This window comes from Apteryx rowi, unplaced genomic scaffold (assembly GCF_003343035.1).
Source record: "Apteryx rowi isolate R43461 unplaced genomic scaffold, aptRow1 scaffold_9, whole genome shotgun sequence".
Lineage (NCBI taxonomy): Eukaryota > Metazoa > Chordata > Aves > Apterygiformes > Apterygidae > Apteryx > Apteryx rowi.
Window position 1 is genome coordinate 1,279,704 of NW_020451204.1, and position 22,449 is coordinate 1,302,152.

Here is a 22,449-nt window from a genome sequence, read left to right on the forward strand (position 1 = left end):
ATTAACCCAAACCACCATAACCGCAGTGGAAGGGGACAGTGAGTGCACATGCACCCTGCTCAGGCTTTCCATCTTCCCATCCTTTCAGACATGTAGCACTGCTCAGTATTCAAAACTTCCGATATTACCCAGTACTTTTGCTTTTGCTTTTTTAACTCACTCTATTTTTATGACAGAAAAAGGTTCGCAAACTTTAAAAATTCTAATCCAGGGTTTTCCAGGACAGGACTAACCTGCACGGCTTCCGCTCAAGCTCCTGTGAGAGCACCTCACCCTCTATTTCCCCAGTTTGGAGTGTGAGTCAAGGTCGACCTACTCAATAGGATGAATTAGAAGGATATTTCTCTAATTCCTTGGGGTCTACTCAATCCAGCCATAAAATCATCTGAAATTCAAAGAAGATCTAAATTATGAATGTAACTTTTGTTTTTATTATAACCAAAACAGAGTTCTCTGAATGTCGGGTATGCTAAGTACAGATCCTGATCTAAACTACGAATGTAGTAAAGAGAAGTTCATTCAATTCAAATCAATTCTCGTGAGAAGAGCTGGGAGTCAGGTGACGTTGCAGCATGCAATCCCCAAGCACTTCAAGCATGGCTCAGTTTTGAGCTCCATCACTTCCAAATCGAGCTCTCACCAAAACTCAGTGCTTCAGTGGCTTTGTGGCAGAGGAATGCAAACATTTCATATTAAGGAGCAGAAAGCAGGCTGCTCGTTAGGAAAGACATATTAAACAAAACAGAAGCACTGCTTCATCTGACTGGCTTCCTTTTCCCTTGCAAAACTTTCACAGTGATGCTTTTTTTTTAAAAAAAAAAAGTTTCTATCATCTAAAAATAACAAAATGTTCCTTACTGTTCAGAGCAATCATTGTCTAATACTTACAGATCATCACCTTGAAATTACAGCTAGAGCTAGAGCTGTCGCGTTGACTGCAGAGACAGGCGGAGCTACTGGGAAGCACTGCTGATCTGAAGTACTGGCTGGTCAGTTCTGATTTTCAGATAATTAATCATCATCTGGGATATTGTTTTTCACCCCCAAAACTGTAGAATCTGGGACTGCGCAACATGCCAAACGGAGCTACTCACTTAACAAGACAAATGGATTTTATTGACTTAATCAAGAAGAGTAACAACTCAATATCTCATTTCTTCATAGCTGGCTAGAACAAACTCTGGGGGCATGAGGAGATGATGTAAAACACAGTCTATAAATTATGAGAGTTTATTAAAGAAATGCCAATGGAACTGGTTTCAGAATTAAATGCCCACGTTCTGCAAGGCTTCCATACCAAGTGGGCAAAATATTGACTTACAACAAATGAGGCAAGCGATCTAGAGATAATATATCAGAGGGAAGAGCATAATTCTTCTCCCTCAACTGATGAGATTATTCTACTACGCTGTATTTGATGGGGTAGGAAACAAAAGGTTATCACATTTTTCGTTGCCATTGTTGTTCGGATGACAGCTTGCTGCGTTCGTTTGTCACAGCCTTTCTGCACAACGCTGCATCTCCGCTTCTCTGAGTCAGCCGACACTGCTATGGAAGGGGCAAGTCCTGCTAAGACTTACCAAACTTGGGCCTGAACCTTGATGGCCCTGAGGACTATACCCCCGAGTCCTAGAGGTGGCACAGGGGGAGGTCTGTTCGCACCCACCGATCTGTGAAACCTGTACCATCACATCACACCCAGGCATCTGAAAAGCGCCACCTTAGGTGTTGGAGACGGGGCCTTCACAGGGATCATCTAAATCCATCTTGTTCCTTCAGCTGAAGGAACAAGAATGATTTTCGAGTAAGCAGAAAAATCAGCTGAACTGCAAAGGCTCTCCTGACACACAGCTCACGATCTCGGCTGTAGCGCAGGCTCTGAAAGTGCTCTCCACAATTTCCCAAAATGCTGCCAAGAGGTACAGGGCAAAGAAAGGCGAGCAAGTCTGGGCGCCGGCTTTCTGCAAAAGGGAGCATCAACCTTCCCATGAAGTATCTGCTGCCGACGACTCTTGGGAAGAGGAAACCAGAGAAGAGGCACCGCTGGCCTCATCCAGAAAGGGGCAAATCCTCAGGAATTACTGCATGAGTAAAAATGCTGGAAGACTGCCTCTACGCCACATTACTTTGGGTACAAAAACGCACAAGAAGGAGACCAAAGACAGAGAAAGATCCATGAAGGAGGATAAAACAACCAAGCGCAAAGTGTTAAAGTACAAATTATACTCACAAAGCATTAGCAACAAGCCTACAAATTACTGCGAGTGAAGCAGCTTTTTGGAGATAACTTAATGTCTGCATTCAAAGCTAAAAATGTTAAATCAGAACCAAACAGCTATTTTATTGATTTGTACGCAGTGAGCTACAGGAATTCGAAACAGATGAGAACAAGAGAAAAAGAAAAAAGAGAAAATGTTTCTAACAATATAAGATATTCCTCTCAGGGGTCTACGGCAATCAACATAAAAAGACTTGAGTTCGAAGAGGCAACGATATGCTCTTACCGTTTCCCAACCAATACAAGCAAGCCCTGGATTTTAACTAACTGACAACGTTTCCCAACAGAAATGAACCCCGAGTAGGACCGTATGTGCTCGCTTGGAGATTTACTGTTCTAATGGGTCAAATTACACTTCTGGTGATTAAAACTGCAAGCCTCGAAGGACTGGATGTGTCCCACCTTGATAACGAACGGGCTTTTAACTGACCAAGCCTTTAACCTCTCGGAGCCTGGAATGAAACCATGTTGAAGGTGAGTGGAAGTATTAGGTAGCTAACGGGGTCGGTCCTATGGCTGGTGTAAGCTGATTATAGTTATTTTTCTAGCATGCAAGTGTCCGCCTTAGGCAGGTACGTGACTGTACCCACTACTGCCTGTGCTCCTTGCACGGCAGCTTCTGACAAGGCCAAGGATGGGTTGAAGAGTTGGGACACCTGGCTGGAATCTTCTGCAATACCTGCGAGCATTGCACTTACACCAGTTATGCTGTACGGACACGGATTTCTGCTTTTAGGAGGTTTTTCTGAAGGCATTTGGAGCTCCCGCAATGATCAGAGTGCAAGCAACTAAAAAAAGTACTGTGCCAACAGTTTAGGGAAAGATGATATCAAGGCAACCATCACTCACCTCTCCGTATTCACTTTTTTTTTTATTTGCCTCTCTGCTGTTGCTGCTGCCCTTAGAGCAACATACTGTCTTGAGGACTGACAACAGCATCACGTGGATGGCGGCCAAAGCAATTTCCAGTTCACTCCATTCCCTACGTTAAATAGTCGCATTCAGAAAGAAAATCTGCTTCTGTGTTCCTGCAAGTGCACGAGAAATTAACAGGCAGAGCCCACAGGAGATTAAGTGGAGAAAATCATCTCTGGGCATTACATTCAAAAATAAATAAAAAAGGTCATCCCTTGGACAAAGATGCAGGCAATGTACTGCATTCGCTCTCACGCACTCCATAAACCAACATGTTACTCCTTTCCGATTGCTGCAATTGCTCTCAAAGGCTTGAGAAGCTTTCGGACACGTAGCCACGGAGAAGGTCCACAGAGGTCAGATCTCCTGGTTGGTGCCAGGAGATGTGCGTTTTACCTCTGGCTGTGCGGGGCATATTACACTTCTCCCACCCCTCTGCTTTTCCAGCCACCAAAAAGGGACAAAACTCAAAACTCCCAGCTTGTCAAGGGTTTCACAATCTTCAGATAAAAGCCATCCTAGAAACACGCCGTCTCCTTCTAAATGCCAGCAGACCAACCAGCTGAAAGGCAGACGCTCAGAATGATTAGCAACTGATTAAGTGGGCATCCACAGTGCTTCGAGCTTTAGACTAAAGCTAGAGATTTTCTATAACGGCCACCGAATGAATGGCTTATGCCAAGCTCTTTCAAGTGCAGTAAGTCCATGAAAAAGTTCTGCCAAGCCCAGAGGCCGTGAAATCAAGCCGCATAATTTCAAGGAAGCGTCAGGTTAATATGTATTTGGACATTCCCCCCATGCAAAAGTGCTTCTCAGCACCCCACTGCAGGTATTTTACTCACAAACCCCATCCACTCACTTGGTAGAGCAGCCAGTTGTGAGAGAGGCACTAGTAAACGCAGGTCTCATCAGCGGGTTTGTATGTGTAAAGCCTGCCACCAAGCCCCGGTTTCAGCCTCACCCCAAATCCTCTCTCTCACTTGAGCCCAAACATTGCAGCACGGCTCTCCAGGTAGCAAATTGCAATGTTCAGTCCTCCAGCGCAGGGAGATTGAATCTGAAAAGAATATGGCAATAAGAATGAGGCCGGGCATCAATACCGCGCGCCGAAGCTCTCCCGACGACGGCAGTGATGCTGGATGAGTGATTGAGCATTTGTTAAACTTCTACCATTGTGAAAGCAACCTGTTATTTTCCCAGTTGTGCTCTGAAATGCCTCAATCACTGACAGAACAAGTGAGTGAGAAATAATACAGTTCATTTTCTATTGCTTTTGTTCAATAGATACATCACTGTACATCGTATCTTCCATTGTTTCATCAACAACACGGCTAATATTTTTTTCTTCTCATCCCCTTTTTTGATATCATGTTGTTAGACCGATGACTCCTCCATTTAAGAATTGTGTACATCTTTAAAGCTCCCCAATAACATCCCGTAACATGACACAGTGTCCTATTCAGGACTGTTTTGTAAAGAAAAACAAGGTGCTACTGCAATCACGGGAAGACTATACAAATCAGGTAATGCAGGAAAGAGGCTTCCAAATTGCTGTGCTTAACCACAGGACATGCTCCTGCGTCTAAACTCCCGTCACCGCGGCCTAACTGAGCAAGGCTTCGCTTCTGCAGCCGCGGATTCAAATCCGTCCTGCTGTCCCATGCCACAACTAATATGGTCTAGCACACGAGCTTTCAAACCGGATTTTAACCCACGTCTGTAAATTATCGGAAGGTGTTTCTACTAAACAGTGGTGGTACCACCACCACCACCACCACTACATGTTACCAGACATACGCATCGGCAAACAAAACTATTTGGGGGAGGGTGGAGGGAGTTAACCAAGAAAAGCAATGACCATAATCTCAAAATTCGGTTTTAATTAACAACAAAACGTAACGGGAGCCGGCATGGCGACGCCACAGAACATGGTGGGATTGGAGGGGAAGGTCCTCTGGGTTCTTCTGCAGCTCCGAACGTCTCTCACCAGTTTGAGCCTAACCAACACACAGCGTACTGGCAGGTTACAACTTAGATACAGATGAAAGAAAAACAGAAAAGAACAAATTACCTCTAAAAACAACTGACTGAAAGCCCTAGATAGGAAGTGCTGGCACTGAGTGCAGCAGGAAAAGGCAGTACACTGCCAAAAAGCTTCCCAATTCTGGTCAACCTTATTAGCGCTTCAGTTTAATTTTAAACTTTTGGTCACGTGCTTTTCCCCAGAAGGAAGAGAGTCATGCAAARTTACCCCAGGAGCCAATCTCTTTTTTAGAGCTCTTGTATTTCAATCTGTGAGGGCTTAAAGAAAAAGCCACTGCCCTCCCGGTGGCACACACACCAGACAAGCAGCTTTCCAGATCCTCATCATGATGAAACATGGATCTGGACTACATGATMATTTTTATGAAGAAAACAACAGCAGCAACAAAACCCAACCCTCCTGGGACCACCCTGAGGAAAGTGCTTAGAAGCCGAACACCTAGATCTTCTGTTTTGAGAACATTAGGAGAAATTCTCTCCTGTTCAGCCTCGCATTTGCTATCCACATCCAACACCTACGGACTTCTCAATGCACTTCCCAATCTCCTTTGATGAGCAGATACCACAGGCCCAGGTGGATACCTCAGTAATTAAATAAAAAGCAGTTGGACAGAAGGATTCCAGGAAGGAACAAGATATCATTACCTTGCAGACCTCATTAGAAACACAAGGAATACAAGGTACAGCACATGAAGCAAGAAACCTCTTGTGTAGCCAAAGGCTTTTGTGCTTTTCCTGTTTTGAGCAGTTCATGGTTTGAGTCCCTCTCCTGTACTGAATGCAGGAAGATGACAAAGTTGAGCAACTGAAGTCTTTTGTATCTTTTTMATTCACTTGTGAAAAAGTGCAAGTGCATGCCTTCAATTTTGTTTTSAAAACCTGTTTTGGAAAATCAGACATCTCCTGTGGACTCCTAGCTAGCTGCCCAGCAGCTACCCAAGCCAGGTGGCAGTGGGCCAGAAGTGTCCACCTCCATTATCTGTGAAAAAAGGCATTTGCAAGAAYCTCTTCTGTTTCTCCCAGGACTTTTGCACTATTCCCTATGGAAGCAAATACTTTTCTCTTGTTTCTGCATTCAAAAACACAGGTTTTTGTTTCCTTCTCCATCTCAGCACGAGCCTGATGGCAGCAGGACCACGAAGCCCCTGTGGGAACCCTACAGTACAATAGCCAACTAATGTGCAGCAGTCAGTGCTCCTCCATTGTACACAGATAACAAAGAACTGACTTTWATCCGCTGGTGCTCACGCTCGAAGGTATCCCAAAGTATTCGACAAACAAATGAGGTAGACTGAGTTAAGGCAACAGAAGAGACACCAGACTGATCCTCAAAGGTGCAGAGAGTCCTTCGCTCCCTTTGACCTCATCCTTCAAGATTTATTCTGTCACCTTGCAAGACCTGATCCCTCTCGTACCTTTGGGAAGGTGCTCCGATAGCTCAGGGCAACAAAATTGTTTGAGAAAAGAGATGGTYGCACACAGCCCTCCTTGGGTGCCCCTGGAAACACATGAGCATCCAGTTTCTAACAGGAGAGGAACAAGGGATGGAGGAGGGGAGGAACTGGCTCAATATTATTCTATTGCTATTTCTAAATCTTTGTTAGGGAAATTAATGTGGAGCTGGCATGAATTGTAATGAGGATGAACTGGCATGGAAAAGGGCTTGGAGGTTAAATAGGAAATTTAAGCATATTCACCTAKCAAAGCAGAGAAGCTGCCATGGGTAAGCCAGAATACGGCTTTTTGTGACTGCTAGACTGCACGAAGCTATGAAAGAGAAAGCAAGCAGATTCCCACAGAAAGCTACAGATGCTCATGGCTCTACAGACAGGATTTAASGTCTCCTTTGGAGAGCAATGAGTCAAGACAAAACACGTTTGATCTGTTTGCCAAACAGCAGTTCAAGGATCCCTGGRAGCTCATGAGTACTTTGTGCTGCTGTGCAAACCTCAAGCAGCGATGACTTCTTAGCCACGGAGCAGCGGGGAGTTGTTTCTGGAGTCTGAAAGGCATTGACCCTTGGGGATCTACCCAAAGGGAATTAAAGGCAAGTGGACAGCCTCACTAACAAAAAAGGGAACAAATAAAATGCAATTTCTATTTCCATCTCATTTAATTGACATGAAAATAAATTGCTGCTGTCTCTTGGCAAAGATTCACAAAGATTCATTTTCTCCTTCCGGGGGATCACATTACCTTTGGCCTTACTGCGTGTTAGGTCTTGAACCTCTGCTAGTCCAATCTGCTTCTTGTGAGCCACGAGCCCGTGATCAAAGCGTGATATAACGATCCCTACGCTCCACCGCCGCCGCCTTTCACGCTTACCGGCCGCAGCGATATCCCAAGTTGCGCTCACAGAGATGTAGTTTCCTTAAAAAGGCAAAGGGCTACCTGGGGTAACTTTCTAAGAATAAAAATGCACGCACAAACATTAAGATGAAAATCTCAAGTGATTCCCCTGCTGTCAGGAAAATCAATCTACATACAGACTGATAGCAGATGCTAGCCCGGAGCTGTAAGGTTGGGGGCGAGCAGGGCACTGGAAGAGAATGGGTGCAGCAAGCCAACATCACGGCTAGCATAGAAAATTAGTTATAAGAAATTGGAGTATATTAGGAAAATAACTGCTGCACCGGTCTTATCTTTTTATTTTTTAATAATGCATTTTGTCTCCATCAGCAAAGAACTGCTCTAAGCTAATTGCCCTAAATGTCTTTTTAAAGACACCCGTCTATTTGCAAACCTCATCAAGTTACAAGTTCGACCAGCCTCTAATCTTCGTTTCTCAATTTATGGTAAGAATGAACAAACACAAAGAACTTAATGCAATAATTACTATTAGCACGGCTCAAACGGTTCGAGAGAGGCGACTTCCAGGCCCTGCTGCTATTACGGACACTCAGAGAGAGTCGCTCACCTTAGTTCAGTCAATTCTGTTTTTAAATAGGATTGAAGGAATCCAGGTAGGGTTTTAGAATTAACGGCATCTACTTGGTAACTACCAAAGCACCCGAGTGCTTCTAGCACTCGCCAACGGTTGTTAAAGCCAACAGCAACCCAACTGTATTAGCGCACAGGTCATTACCGGTGAATGAGGACAAGTACGTTATACGAACCTTAAAACAAATCCTTGTTTATTCCAGGCTCTGGCGTAAGCTAGCACAGGCTTTGAAAGCGCTCCTCGTGCGGTAATTCACTCGGCGTAGGCTGGAGCATCCCAGAGCATGAATAAAGATGAGAGCATTTAACGCCGCAACAGACTTTTCCCCATGTAAACTGCGCCACGGAGAAGAGCTAGATCACAAGTGTTTATTTCTCTACGACGGAGCTTGGTGCACACTACATTATAAAAGCCAAGATAAAGAGTTTAACCGCAGCAATATATTTCGTTACCTGCAGCAAGCAAAGAATAAAGTTTAGGAGTTAAAAGATTTAATACGGCAATGATTCCCTTTAACTGCTTCGTGTTAGGACAGAAAACAAAAAATAGAATAGGCGTTTTAACCTCAGTCACTGTCTAATGCATTTCACTTCTGCGTTCGTACGTGCTGCAGGATATTGTTTCAGAAAGAATTTTAGAAAGGCAGAGGATAGAAGTGGCAAACTTTCCCTATTTCATCTTTTAATGAAAACTCCTTAAATCCACAAAAGTTTGTAAATAGAGACCGGCTGCTTTCCAGGGTTGCTCACTACTGCCACCCTGGTGACATTACTGAAAAAGGACAGGACTGAAGCGTATTTGGAGAACTGGATTGTTTGGATCTCTACAAACACATACGTCTAGCCTGGGTTTTCTTTCTTTACATAAGCACACCCCAATTTGGCTGTTCTTATAAAATAAATATCCATGCTCCAGGGTTTGCAAAGTGACCCCATACGCTTAGTGAGACCTTAACAAAGACTATAATTCATGATAAAAACATCAATCTGCGCTTCGAGCACGAGCATTGCCCGGCTCTGCCCGAGCACACCGAGAGCCCTCTCAGTTACACCGTCTCCGTAGCCGCAGTTTGATGGAGCTGGCATGCCTGGAGGTTCCCGAGAAGCTTTTGGCAGCTTGTCCCGCAGTTTGGGGCGAGAAGAATTGGCGTAGCTTCAAGAAGCTCCTTCACAGCTTTTTGATGGATGAATAACACCAGCAACCCCAAGAGAGTTAGCAAAACGATCAGACCCCGACCCTTCGTTAGGCTTTATGGATAGGATTGGGAATGCAGCCACAGCCTCAGCAGCTCATGATAGATCACATAAGCAAGGAGGTTGAGAGTTTTTGCACAGAACAGCGGAGCTCCCTCACCCTAAAGACTCTTTGACCATTGCGTGCACGTTCACAGATTTGTAAGTCTGGAACTCAGACAATTTCTTCCTAGTTCAGAGGGAGAAGACAGCTCAACGTTAGCTTAAAAATCCACAGTGAGGAAATGTTTAACAGAAAGGGAAGGAAATATCATCATTTTTTATCAGTTTATAAATTATCTGGCTGATAAGATCCTTAAAAGCGTGCCAGGAAGAGGAACCCGCTCAGACAAGTAAAGCGCAAGAGTAAATTGCCAGCACCACAGTTTCATATCTGAGGTTGGGATTCTGGAGCCCTGATCAGATCTGAATTTTACCTCCTATGTAATTACACCAAAGAGTATTTAATTTTTACAGTTTCAAAGAGATGCTGAAGAATGTGACCAAGGAGTAACCAGCACTGGGAGCCCTTCTCTGGCTTTGGAGAGCTTAACACAAGCACGTGTTGCTGTCTGGGAGGTGGATGCTGAGCTCGGCGGGCCAAGGGCACCACCAAAGCTCAGCTGATGGGAAGCTCTGGTGGTGCCACCACAGGTCTCCTGACCCACTGCACGCAGTCAGTGTTCCTCCAGATAGAGGACATTTAGAGGTCCATGCAGCTTGACTGAAAATCCTGCTTAAAGAGCGGAGAGGGGAGGCAAGGGGACTGCAACCTGAGGATCCAATGAGCAAAGCAGATGGATTAAAAAAAAAACTAATCATGCTTCAATGAAGAATGAATCTACCAAAGGGATGTACTGTGGGGGGAGGTCAAGGAGGTGTCTCTCATACAGGGATCATTCTTACCTCACTTAGAAAGAAAATCTGTTTATTCAATTCAGTGATTAGAGAGAAAAAGTCAAGAGATATCACCTTCACCAAGCAGCAAGCACCTGGCTGAAAACAACTTCGTCCCTCAAGAGAGTTAGGAAAAACGAAACACAGTCTACTACAGACGCAAAGTCCTGGAAGGCAGCTTTTGCTTTCATTTTTTTGTTAACAAAATTAAGCTTTGAGGCAGTTTTCACCTGATATCTAGGTATCCGATATCTAGATCTGCAGAAACCCACCCAAAGGTACCTGTGCAGCCCCATACCCTGCTGGCAGTATCCCCCTCCCGGGAAGTCTTGCTTAGGGGAGCAGGGACCTTACTGCTTTTTTTGGCTGTTAATGGTGTATTACTGTGAATTATTATTACTATCACTGGGAGYGTATTATTATGGTTCAGTAGGGTCCTAGGTACACAGCATCACAGCTCCATCGGACAGACCATGCCCCTAGCTCTCTGCAATCCTCCTGGGAACACAAAAATTGTAGCGGCCYGCAAACTATACAGCCCTCCTCTAACTATGCAGCGGTTGCACCAAACTACAAAACCGGACAGTGTCTTCCAAACCAGACGCCCTTCCGTAAGGCACGGAGACCCTGATGAAGTTGGGGAAAGCGTTTTCACAGCACTGGTAGGAAATGCAGGAGTGCTCCCTAGTCTGGCTCAGCGGAAAAAAAAAGCTGAGGTTAGCCCTGCTGTGCCACTAACCTCCAWCAGAGAGAAAATAAGGAGTTGGAAACTCCGGCTGCTTGTAAAATTAATGGGCATCTATTTACCTTAAATACCACACCCCAACATGGGATATTAGAATGATAAGGTGAAACCTGTACACAAGGCTAGTTGCTGATTTAACACTCACTTCCTTTATTCTTCATCTTCTTACACCCCCTTGGGAAAAATGGACTTTCAGATCTCTGGGGTACTATATTAAGAAAATGTTCGTAAGAGTGCAGAATAGTCCGGGAATTTCCCAGGCTTCACAGAACATATTAAGATAATCACTACCACATTCACACAGGTGGCTTGAAATAAATCATCAGTTACTTTGCAGACCTAATGGAAATGTGATTTTGGCAAAAATTACTTTCTCATGTAGTAAGGCATGAGTTCAGCTATATATTACACTGCACTTCAACCCTGGTCCCGAAATTATCCTTTCCTTGYGCAAGGTAATATAAATTTGAAATGATGTCACAGGATCATGCAAGTTATAGCAAATTTTTCCACTTTAAACTGTATTATAATCTGTAAAATCTGTATTGTAATCTGTAAAATCTTACTGAYTACTAAGACTTTTTTTCCCCCTCAATTTACCACAATGTGAACTACTACACTTTCAGATAAATACAAATAYATAAACTTATTTTCATGGACTCCGTCTCCTAGCTACTATTTCACAGATCGACAGATATTCAGATTACCRGTGCATTCAGAGAGGCTACTTCCAACCGATGGGTAAAATGTTATAGTTCGCTCCGCCTTTACTGCTGCTGGGCCATCTGATCTCATGATTTAGCCATTTTGTCTCATTTTGCTAATCTACAACAAAGCCAGTGAGATGTGATTTATTAGCAGTTGTAAAGTTTTGCAACATCAGAGACGAATTACATTACTCATCATTTATAAAACTTGAAAAGAAGCTAATCRAGCAGCCCAGATGCACGATGACATGGGTGAAGAACGACGGGGTCAAGCCCACGAAGCCTGCTCTCAACGCCAGGACTATTAAACTAAACAGAAAGAAGAGGCAAGTGTTCGGTGTCGGAGGTGGGCAGAAGGTCACTCTGGTTTGCTTAAGGAAAAAGGATCACCGTGAGCTTTTTTAGAGCAACCCCATCCTCAGACCTGGCCCTTTCTCCACAACTTCAGCTTCTATATGGGGGAGAGGAACAAGACCAGAAACTGGGATCTGGGAGGAAAATGCTCTCTAACACAATGCAATCAAAGCTGGCTAGGCAAAATTTCAATACAGCTAATAGAAGGAAAAATAAATATTTTTCCATCAGATTGAGTACAGCCAATGCAGACAATATACGGCTTCTGCTTACTAAAAAACGAAAAGGCGCTTGCAGCCACCTTGGAGCCAAGCTTTCATCTCAACAATTCCATCTCTGGCTCCGTACGACTTTATTAGCTTAAAACCATTGCTCAGCTCTGCCCTTTGGCTCCCCAGTCGCTGTGCCACTTAGCAYGGAGAATAATAATGAGCAATATAATGGAGCGCCGTTTCCCTCGCTGTCCGTCTCCAGGGAAGAGCAATCATCTCGCGACTGTCGCTGCTAATGCAAACCACCACCGCTGATCCGCTGGGACTCGGAGCAAAACACCCAGGGAGATTGTTTTGCTGTTGCCCGCCATTTCTTCCTTCCCTTTTCAAAATACCTCTCTCCTGCAGAAGTCTCAGAGACGTTATTAAGCCACAGAAACGCGAAATGAAGGAGGCAGGCGGACAAACAGAGCCTCGTTTCTCTGCAAAGCTGCTTCCGAAGGTTAACCATGGCGCAGACCTAACGCGACACTACTTTGCTGAGGACTATTAAGAAATTGCACAGTTGCCTGACGCCACGGCTGTTGTATCRTATGGCTTGGCGCGCGGATTGAATCCCAAGCCACGACTGCGTGAATAGAGCGGGAACGGTTTTACCCAGTTCATACGGCCTCAGATGTTCATTAATGAACGATRTTCTTTAACAACCTCATTTTTTTTAAGCTGCACTAAATAAAGCAAGCAAATAAAAAGATGCGATTCTTAGTTTTGGCAAATAAGCAGGGTTTCGGTGATGACATATATGTACCCAAACACACAGATTATCTTGCTTTGAACAGTCAGGACCTAGGCTGTAATGTCTTTGTTTTACACTTAAAGATTAGGCACGCACGTTTTATGATGTTTATTCCACTACAGATGAAACACCGAAGCTGGTTTTAGTTTATATCACAAAATCTCTTACAGAAAATAAATTAAGATTGTTGCCTTTTGTGCAAGGTCAAGGGACGCTCGTTCAAACAGCTACCACCTGCAGTAATGACACATGGACAAACACTGGAGAGGATCAAAAGAGGAAAAGAAAAAGCAGCACGCGCACAAAATAACCTGATGGAAACAACCCAGTGGCATCTCCCAACCACGAGGAGACCACACGCCTCAGGATGGATCAGCCATGGACTGGCAGAGTTACTCGGAAGCATTAAAAAGAACAAGCAAAGCCACTGAGAGCCAACAGACTCCACCACCAGAATTTCAAACATCTGACTTGACTATTCTAATGATTTTTTTACCTAGTTATGTCCAGAAAGACACTTCTTTATAAGTCTACAAGGGGGAAAAAAAACAGTTCCGACTCTTCTCTCCCCCAGTCCCCCAAATCCCGTCTTCCCTCAGAATCAGGACTCAGCTAGTTAAACCTGCAAGAATTCAAAGTCGGGCTAAGCCGTAGAGTCGATATGGCTCAATCATCCCTCTTGCTGAGCAATCAAAGAGCGCTGTCATCGGAAACAAACCTGTTGACCTGGAAGAATTGGCACCAGCACCCACACAAATCCAAGTCCTCTAATCTGGCTGATAACACTAACAAAAGGTGTCAGCTCGAATGAGCCAGCTAATACAATATGCACGCGGCCCGAGGAGGAGGAGGAGGAGGAGGAGGAGGAGGAGGAGGAGGAGGAAAGCTTCACAAAGGAAGAAAAGAAACTCAGGACTGATGAGATCCACAAGGGAAAGGAGAGGCAGAGGAGGGAGAAAGGCTTCAGAATTGGAAACACGCAGATGACATTCAAGAGGGTCACCGTGTACAGAAACTGAATCAGGAGATTGAAAGGTTTTGGTGGAAGTGCTGGCTTTGAAGACATCCCTTGATCTATTTTTCCTCATAGAAATGTTTTCTTTGCAAGGCCAAAACACCAAACACATAAAGGATAAGCTGCATCTACTGCTGAAGATGAAGAAACATGCATTTCAAAGTCGTATCACTGATTTCTTCCACCTCTGAGCCTCCCATTTGCTGACGTATTAATTTGTTTCCTATCTGTTAAATGATAGAAAAATTAGGCATGTGATACAAAGCAAGCCTGGCATAAATGTCTTCTCTTGAACTCAACCAYGTTACGCATTTCTCACTCATTGTAATGCAACATAGATCCTGATCCAACATGCAGCTTCTTACAGTCCCTCAGGCCAAATCGTCTGCTGGTATAAATGTCTCTAATTCCATGAAAGCACATTTATTTTAGCTACATGAGGATCTGACTCCAAGTTCATTCCACCAYGAGTTAGTAAATAAGAGGCAAAATTGAAATCCAAATTCATTCAACGAGTAGCTAAAGGCAACTCTGGATATCAAAACCCACCTTATATTAGGAAGAAATAGCTGTGGGTCATCTACCAACATTAACAAATCTTTAGTTGTCATATGGACAGTGCCACCACAGATGTGTAGGCTTGTGTTTCTGGTTTGTCATGCAGTGAAGGTATAGTACATATATGTATTTATGTATGTTTGCATGTATAAAAACACACAGCTGGAAGATTGTGATTTCCTGGGTTACAGAGCAACATTGTTAACAATAAAACCAATGGCATCAGTAAAAACAGGGCTATTTTCCTACAAGACCTGAAAATACAATTTCTTCCAAGGATGTTTCACAGAGCACACAGCTACAATTCAGGCTTGCACTTTTCTCCTCATTATAGCTACTATCCCCTTCTGTTTTTAAGCATGTTGGAAAGGTGAGGTTACACGCCTGTCCAAATCCTAAATATCTCCAAGTACTTTATCATGGCTATTCCGAGTTCCTCTTTGCAGAGCCTCCATTTCAGAAATTAGTAGCTCCAGCATTTCAAACACATTCCCTACTTCAGCCCGCACTCGTTTCCCCATGCAGTGATGCTCAGCTATGCACCAAACTGTTTCTCAAAGTAATCCACAAAGCGGCCTAGCTATGAAATGCCCCATCGTCAGTCTGGGTCCATTTGGGTTTGTGCTACATGGCGTGGTGCTTCCTCTGCTGCTCTGCACAGTGCTCTTCCATCCAACTTTTCTCTGGTTGGATGCAACTGAGAAGATCTAAGTAGTTGCAGCCCTGCAACCACAAAGCTTATTCCTCCTTCTGAGCAATCAGCACAGGTTGTTCCTGGAAAAGTTTCCTAAATTAGGAAGGAGGAAGCTGATGCCAGCAGATGTTTCATAGGAGGGTCTGGATTGGGATCTCATTCCCTTGCTCATCCATCATAGCTACTTTTGTTTACTTTTAGGGAAGATCTCAAGGCTCATCTCTTCATTTTGGCTTTTGCTTCGTGAATGAAGAGTTTGGCATGCCTCAGCAAATAAGGCTCCACATTTTCTCTCTTTCATGGAATACTAGAGCAAACAAAGGGGAGGAAACAGAGGAGGAAAACACCTAAAAGCAAACTGAACCTCAAAGCAATGTAAGTGAAAACAGTAGCACTCGCCCAGCATCAATATTTAAATGTCTTGCATTAGTAAAATACCTTCTTGATTCATACTGATGGGTCTGGTTCACATTCGTATCATTGCAGTTGTAATGACACTGAGATTGAAGTGTACCAGTTAAAGGTAGGGGAAAACACTGAAACAAGGGTCCCTATCCCCAACTATGATTAGTTAYAAATCAGGTCCCCTTAACGCATATTAGGAGCTGTGGCGGACAGCTACACCCCCACAAGCCCACAAGTAGAAAAGGAGTTGATCYACCTTCCCTGTGCATCCACAGGCGGTGAAGAGTTTTATACCAGGCCAAAAGAAGCATTTTTTGAAATTATAATTTCCTAAACCAAATGAAGTATTTCAGAATATAAAGTTAAATCAAATCAATGGCATACAATGATTTTCCTATAGCTGGCAGCTTATTCAGTTAACATCAATCATCAAGGGGGGAAAGGGTAAGATGCACGCAGAAACTTAGAGATTAATTTCAAAACTGGAAAGCATTCATATGTCCAATGGCATATTAGAAACAATAATATTACCCAAGGAGACATCAGCCCTGAAACGATGCAAGTTTAAATTTAAAAATAGGGGTAGAAAGCATGAGAACGTTAAATTTATGAAGACATTAGATGCTGGGAGACACAGAATAACTGCACAACTATACAGGAGCAGCTGTCTTCGTACAAAGGGGCCTGATCAATCCAACTGCTCCTTTTGGTCACCTCTTGCTCCCTTTACACTTTTTTCATTTCTGACACTCAGACTGGCCAGAGCTCAGTGGCCTGTATCAGTAGTCAAAAATGTTAAACTTGTTCATCTGTTTAYGCTTTAACACATGTACAAATGCAAAATGTTCAGATACCTCATTGGTCAGGAAATTTAAGAGACTTTATAATAAGTACTGTAAGAGTTTAAGGATTATTTGTTCTATGGCTCCCTAACAGAAATACTCACCACAATCTATACAAAGCCTGTTAAAGATTTGTTATTTTCTGTTCACGGGATAAGGAGGAGAGCCAAGATTATTCTTTCCACGAAACCGGAGTTAAAATCACAGGGCCTGGAAACTGCTTCAGAGGCATTACAGGTCGCTGGTTTAGGGTGCACTTAACAAGCTCAGCATCCAAGGAATGGTGTTTTCTATGGCTTTTCTACCCATTTGTACAAGGTGACATAATCCCTAGACCAAATAATTCTAATCTAATGCTGCTTCAAATTCTGCAGCCCACTGTAGACTTTCCTTCCCAATACTCTGTTTTCTGCTGTAGCACACTACATCCCAAGCATGCATATTCCATAATGAGAYAGTCACACAGAAATTACTGTGATGTTTTCTCGTAACTCTAGGCAAATGCTTTTCTTCAAAAAAAAATCCAGCAAACTCCTGAATATGTCTCACCTGTTCTTCCAAGGACTGTGCATTAAAACCAAGAACTTAGTGCTAGGAAACGTGCAGATTATTAAATAGGATCACGAAGAGTCAGCACTGTCCTGTGCAAGTTGCTGCAGACCATATGGCGGACTCAAGACCCGCTGGATTTAATGGAAAATTATTTGTGGATTTGGACTGGCTTTAGGTCGAATTCCTTAATACTCTCCTTGAAGCACCACAACTGCATTACCAGTATCTGCTGATGTGTTCACCTTTCATGCAAAACCCGATTCTCCAAAACAACGGAAGAGTTGTCGTGCACTGAAATACCCCAGATATATTGGAAACCAGGTGCCAAAACCTCAGTTTTCTGGTCACAGTCAAAACTTCTGGCATGTTTCTGGCCAACAAGGTGCAATTCAGTCAAGTTGTTAAAAGGAAAGTTTTCGTTTGCTTTGTAGTTTTATTTTAAGGAAGTCTATAAGCCATCTCCAGTAATAAACAGCATTATTAAAGAGAAGCTAACTTTCAGGAGCATRTGAAAGCAGAAAATCATGTATAGGCCAGAATTGCTTCCCCTTTTTCTGACATCAGTCTTTGACCTTCACTGTAGTACCAGCTTCTATAGATGTGAGCAGGAAAAGCCGGGGAATTAAACCAATTTCTCCTTGGTGAGAGTAGCACAGCTCTTGCTGCTCTCTGTTTATATATTTTTTTGAAGTCTGCAGAGTGYGCTCCACACCTTCCAGCTTGCTGTCCCAATTAAGGCAGCAAGAGCTAAACACAGCGCTCATCCTGAAGTGATGCAAACAGCCCGACCATGCAGCCTCTCCTTTAGTGCGCAACTTCAAGTGGTTTGAAAAAAACTCCAGTTTCTTTGGGTTTTGATTAATTGGAAGATAAGAGAAGCAGATAACATGAACTATCATGCTATCAGAATCGCCTAACAGAGGTATGAAAGAAGAAGAGCTGGAAAAAATGATCCTTTTTCTCCACAAAATTCACTCTTTCTCTCTAAATATACGTAGGTAAAGCAAGGAGTGTTTCAGCACAAGGAAACCTATTCGTCCCCCTCACTGACATAAGGTCACCTAAGGAGTGTCCTGCGCTCTTGGACTTCTCCTAAGACACCCAAGGAAGGGATCATTTAGGATGGCTGTCCCACACGTCACTCCATTTCCAGACTTACAATTTCACTTCCACGCTTGTCTCCCAATTTGCAACCCTACCTGTGATAGCAAATAACCTCCTTCCCTCTCTCAACCTTCTGCCTCCCTCCAAAAAAACAATAAGAAACCTCATCTGAAGCCAAGTTTGCTGGAAACATCTGCCTTTCCTTCAACAGACTCTGGATCAGGCTTTTAGGGTCTAGGTGATACCGTAGCAAGCAAATTACATACACTAGATTTATGCTCTTTGTATCACAATGTCATGTCTAGAAGACAAAAGGGAGAAAAGAAAATACGATCAGATGCAGACACGCAGAAATCAGCCTCGCTCCCGAGGAGCAATTAGAGTTGGCTAGTTCCCGTGCCTCCCAGAATATCCAGCATCCGTATATGTGCTATTAGGTTGCCTGCACTGTCCCTGAACTAATCTGATTAGTCCAGTCGTTGATTTTCACCCCCACTCCTCTACTCCAAACAATTCTTGCAATAAAGGTTTTCTGCAGAGAAAAAGGAACAAATTTCGCCCAGGAAGGTAGAAATCTTGGCAAAAGCATTTGCGTAACTGCAATCGTTCTGCGCGGGGTCTCCAATTTCTCTTTTCATTAGGCAGCAACTGGCTGCTTTTATTCAGAGAGGTGTATACAGTGGCAGGAGAGATCTCTCTAGTGGCTTTGCTGATGCCATCCTCCCCCTCATAAAAATAACCAATTGAGGCTATTCCTGCAAGATGCCTTTCATGTGCTGCATGAATAGGTTACGTGAAATAGCTCCTGCATACCAAAGGATATAGAAAGCTTTATTCTCACACGCAGGGAAGGATTTATTTAGCCAAAATGAAAAAGAAACCGAACAGAAGACAGATACCCTCACATACCACTGGGAATTCCAACCGTCTGAATGATATGTAAATGATATTCGTTTTTTTTAAAGTGTGGGCCTACTTGGAAGAGGGCCTAGTCAAAAACAGCCCCCTTCTTCTTCAGCGCATCTGCTGTGTGTGTGCGTGCGTGTGTAGTCAACTCTATTTGATGACTAAGACCGGTCACAAATTATCTTTCAAGTTGTTTTTCTCTGGGATTAATTTTCTCCTGAATGTTTCTGTTTGCACTAGAAGCATCCATTTTCTCCCTGAAAAGCTGATATTTTACTGAAAACAAGCAAACGCACGCACCTGAAAACAGAAACATTTCCGCCAACGGAAAATTCAGCCAACACGCCTCATTTTTCACCACTTCTAGTTCTCTACGCCGGGCAGAGTGCTCCAGATGCACGACATCTCCCGGGACACGTTGCGTCAGATCCTGCAAGGATGCTCCACAGTGGCTCGGCCAGAGGACAAGGCTCAGCATTAATGGGGACGCAGCTGCACCAGGAATCCTACCTGACACAACGCACCCAAACTACTTCCACACCAGAACGGGAAAACAGTTTGGAACAACTGCTTATAGCTATTTTAAAAATTCTCTTTTCATCTATTTTCCCCCCCAAAATCCAACGTGCCCAGAAGTTTTAGCATCACACCAACTCTACTGCTGACGTCTGTTGAACGTATGGAGACTTTATCGTGTCCTCCAAGCCCTGAAGAATCAAAACAGGCAGAAGACAAAGCTGGGCTCTACTTTCTCTTGTGCTCTGGCACAGGATTATTTCCCTCACCTGAATATACCCACCGAATCCAACTAAGCTGAAAGGCAGCGCTGAGAAAACAACATAGAGGCAAAGTTACTGAAACAGTTAAAATTTGGGCCAGAATCATTTGTTACTGGTCGAGACAGAAAGCAGCAAAAGGATTCTGGAGTTAATCTCCAAGCCCAGTGGTTACCAAATAAATAAATAAATAAATAAATAAATAAATATATATATATCTGTTTTTAAAATAGGGGTTGTGCTGGATTATTGACAGCTTAAAAAGTACATTAAAAATGGAAGTATAAATTCTCCATTACCATTTTACCATTTTATTCTGTTATTCATCTTTGCATTTTTCAGTTGCTTGATCAAGAAATAGGGAGAACAGTTTCCAGACTGGTTATTACCACCTTTAGGCAGAAAGTATGACTGCATGTACTACACCAAGAGTATCAGAATTGTGATTTTTTTTTTAAATTATTATTCACAGTCTTTTATTCAAGTTATTATTATTATTATTATTATTATTCAAGTCTTTTATTCATGCTTTTTTTCTTAAATCTTCCTGTGCCTACAACCCAGAGAGGGTAAAATTCTTAGATATTTCCCTTCGAGTAGAAATCTACACTGAAAAGCAAGGCTAGTGACAGCAGCGGTGGGACTGTCATCTATGCCAGCCCCTTGGTCACTCCAAGCACACTGTGATCAACGCTCCCAACTTCGATACCAGAAGAAGGAACATTTCTAGATATGACATCTTTTGTCCCCTAAAAATCCAACCATGTTTCAGACCTCGATAGTTACAGGCATAGCATCTACCAACTCTCTCAAAAAACCAATCTCTTGCCAACCTTGTGCAAAACCACCTTAGCTTTGTCATTTGAGTCCTGGCCAACTACAGCCTTCCCATACACCCGTAACTGCAATATTTCTACATACAAGGACAGACAATCCCAACACGCTTTAGCCCTCGTTTTGGGAGGTTTTGAAATCACAATCCAAAAACAGCCTGCAGCGAAAGACCTGAGCTATCCAGAGGAACGCTAGCCCTGGGCTTGGTTTTGCTTGCTGGTGGAGAAGAAAGCGCAGGCAACCTAATGGCAAGTCATCCACCRAGGGGCCAGGAGATGGCTCACGGCTCTCACCGTCCGGACCTCCGATTTCCCAATTTAACTAATATGGCTACATACGTTCCTCGCTCTCAGGCTYATTACATTCAGAGCCCAGCGCTAAGCACGTTGTTAAGCATTGTAATTCTTCCTTTATTAGATTCAGGTATATAAATGGCATCCCGGGGAGCGCTGTGAATTTTGATCATTATTTCCGTACTCGAGCTGTGTTCGTCCGCCTGCTGAGAGGATGATCACCAACTTACCCCCACACCCCTCTGGGACCCATTATTTATCTTATTACATTTTATAGCGTGGAGTAAATAAATAGCATTAAAGTGCTAAATTTATTCATCGAAATGGGTTGCGTTCGCATACTGGAGCCATTTCTTAAAGCAGGGAAACGCTGTTAATAGACACTCTATAAAGATGTGGGAAACATTCGTTGTAATATGGCTGCAATAAAGCAAGGCTGCTCTGCGACCGACGATGACATTTCACATGTGCGGAGAAAGACGGTGACACTTCAATATCTCCACTTCCTCGGCTCACTTCTAGCACACGCAGCCCAAGAGGGCCGTAATAATTATTTTGGTGTCGTTTCTAGGAAAGGGGTTTTGGTCATTACTAGAGAGTAGGGACGAAGCGATGATTGCTCGGCTGCTTGAGAGACGGGCGCAGAAAATCCTGCACACTGGGAGGAAATAGGAGCACGGTGAAAGCTAGGCAGGGATACAACTGTTTTCACCTCAAACCGTTTCACAGTCGTTAGGCAATTAGTCCCCATGGGCTCCCACGTGAAGCAGGAAAGAAGTGACACAACCTTCACGGGGCAGAGGCCAAGCAGAGGCAGCCATCGTGCTGACGGCCCAGGTGGCACCAGCGGGAGAGCTATGAGTAAGGTCCTTGGAGGACCAGGGTCCCACGTCTTCCTCTAAAGCAACTTGCTCATAGCAAGCGTTTGGCTTTTTTTAAAATGTGTTTTTACAGAGAAAACCAACCTGGGTTTCCCAAAACTAACCTGACCCAAAACAACAGCGCAGACACAATGATGCCTTGGTCCTGCTGTTGCACTAGACTTACCGTAAGGCAACATGGAGGTTTTCTTTAATTACTCTTAACTTACACTTGCACAAGGCACCCATATAAAATATATAGTCGCAGCAGACTATTTAAAGCTCTGCCTATCATGCCTGAAGAGACTACGAAACACGTTCACCTTGAAAGCAAATGCTACTTGAGCAAACGTTGCTGTTGTCCCAAGGATTAGGCACTGGGATGCCTATTTCTCTCACCCCCACAATGTTTGAGGGAATAAACCATATTTAGACCATACTGGTGGGATTTATCTGATTTCATTTTCAACATCTCAAAGTTAAGCGTCTA

General features: G+C 43.6%; 1 protein-coding gene across 12 annotated transcripts in view; it reads right to left on the minus strand.

The window, feature by feature from the left end:
* EXOC4 (exocyst complex component 4) overlaps positions 1-22,449 on the minus strand; it is a 391,280-nt gene that overhangs the window by 170,916 nt on the left and 197,915 nt on the right. Inside the window, exons 11-12 of one of the 12 annotated variants that reach the window (XR_003257735.1) lie at positions 4,053-4,250; positions 1,766-3,306 (exon numbers count right to left, since the gene is read on the minus strand). The exons of the other annotated variants lie outside the window; for them this stretch is intronic. The gene's annotated coding sequence lies outside the window, so the exon portion shown is untranslated. Of the gene's footprint in view, positions 1-1,765; positions 3,307-4,052; positions 4,251-22,449 lie in introns of those variants that run through there. 12 annotated transcript variants of the gene reach the window in all.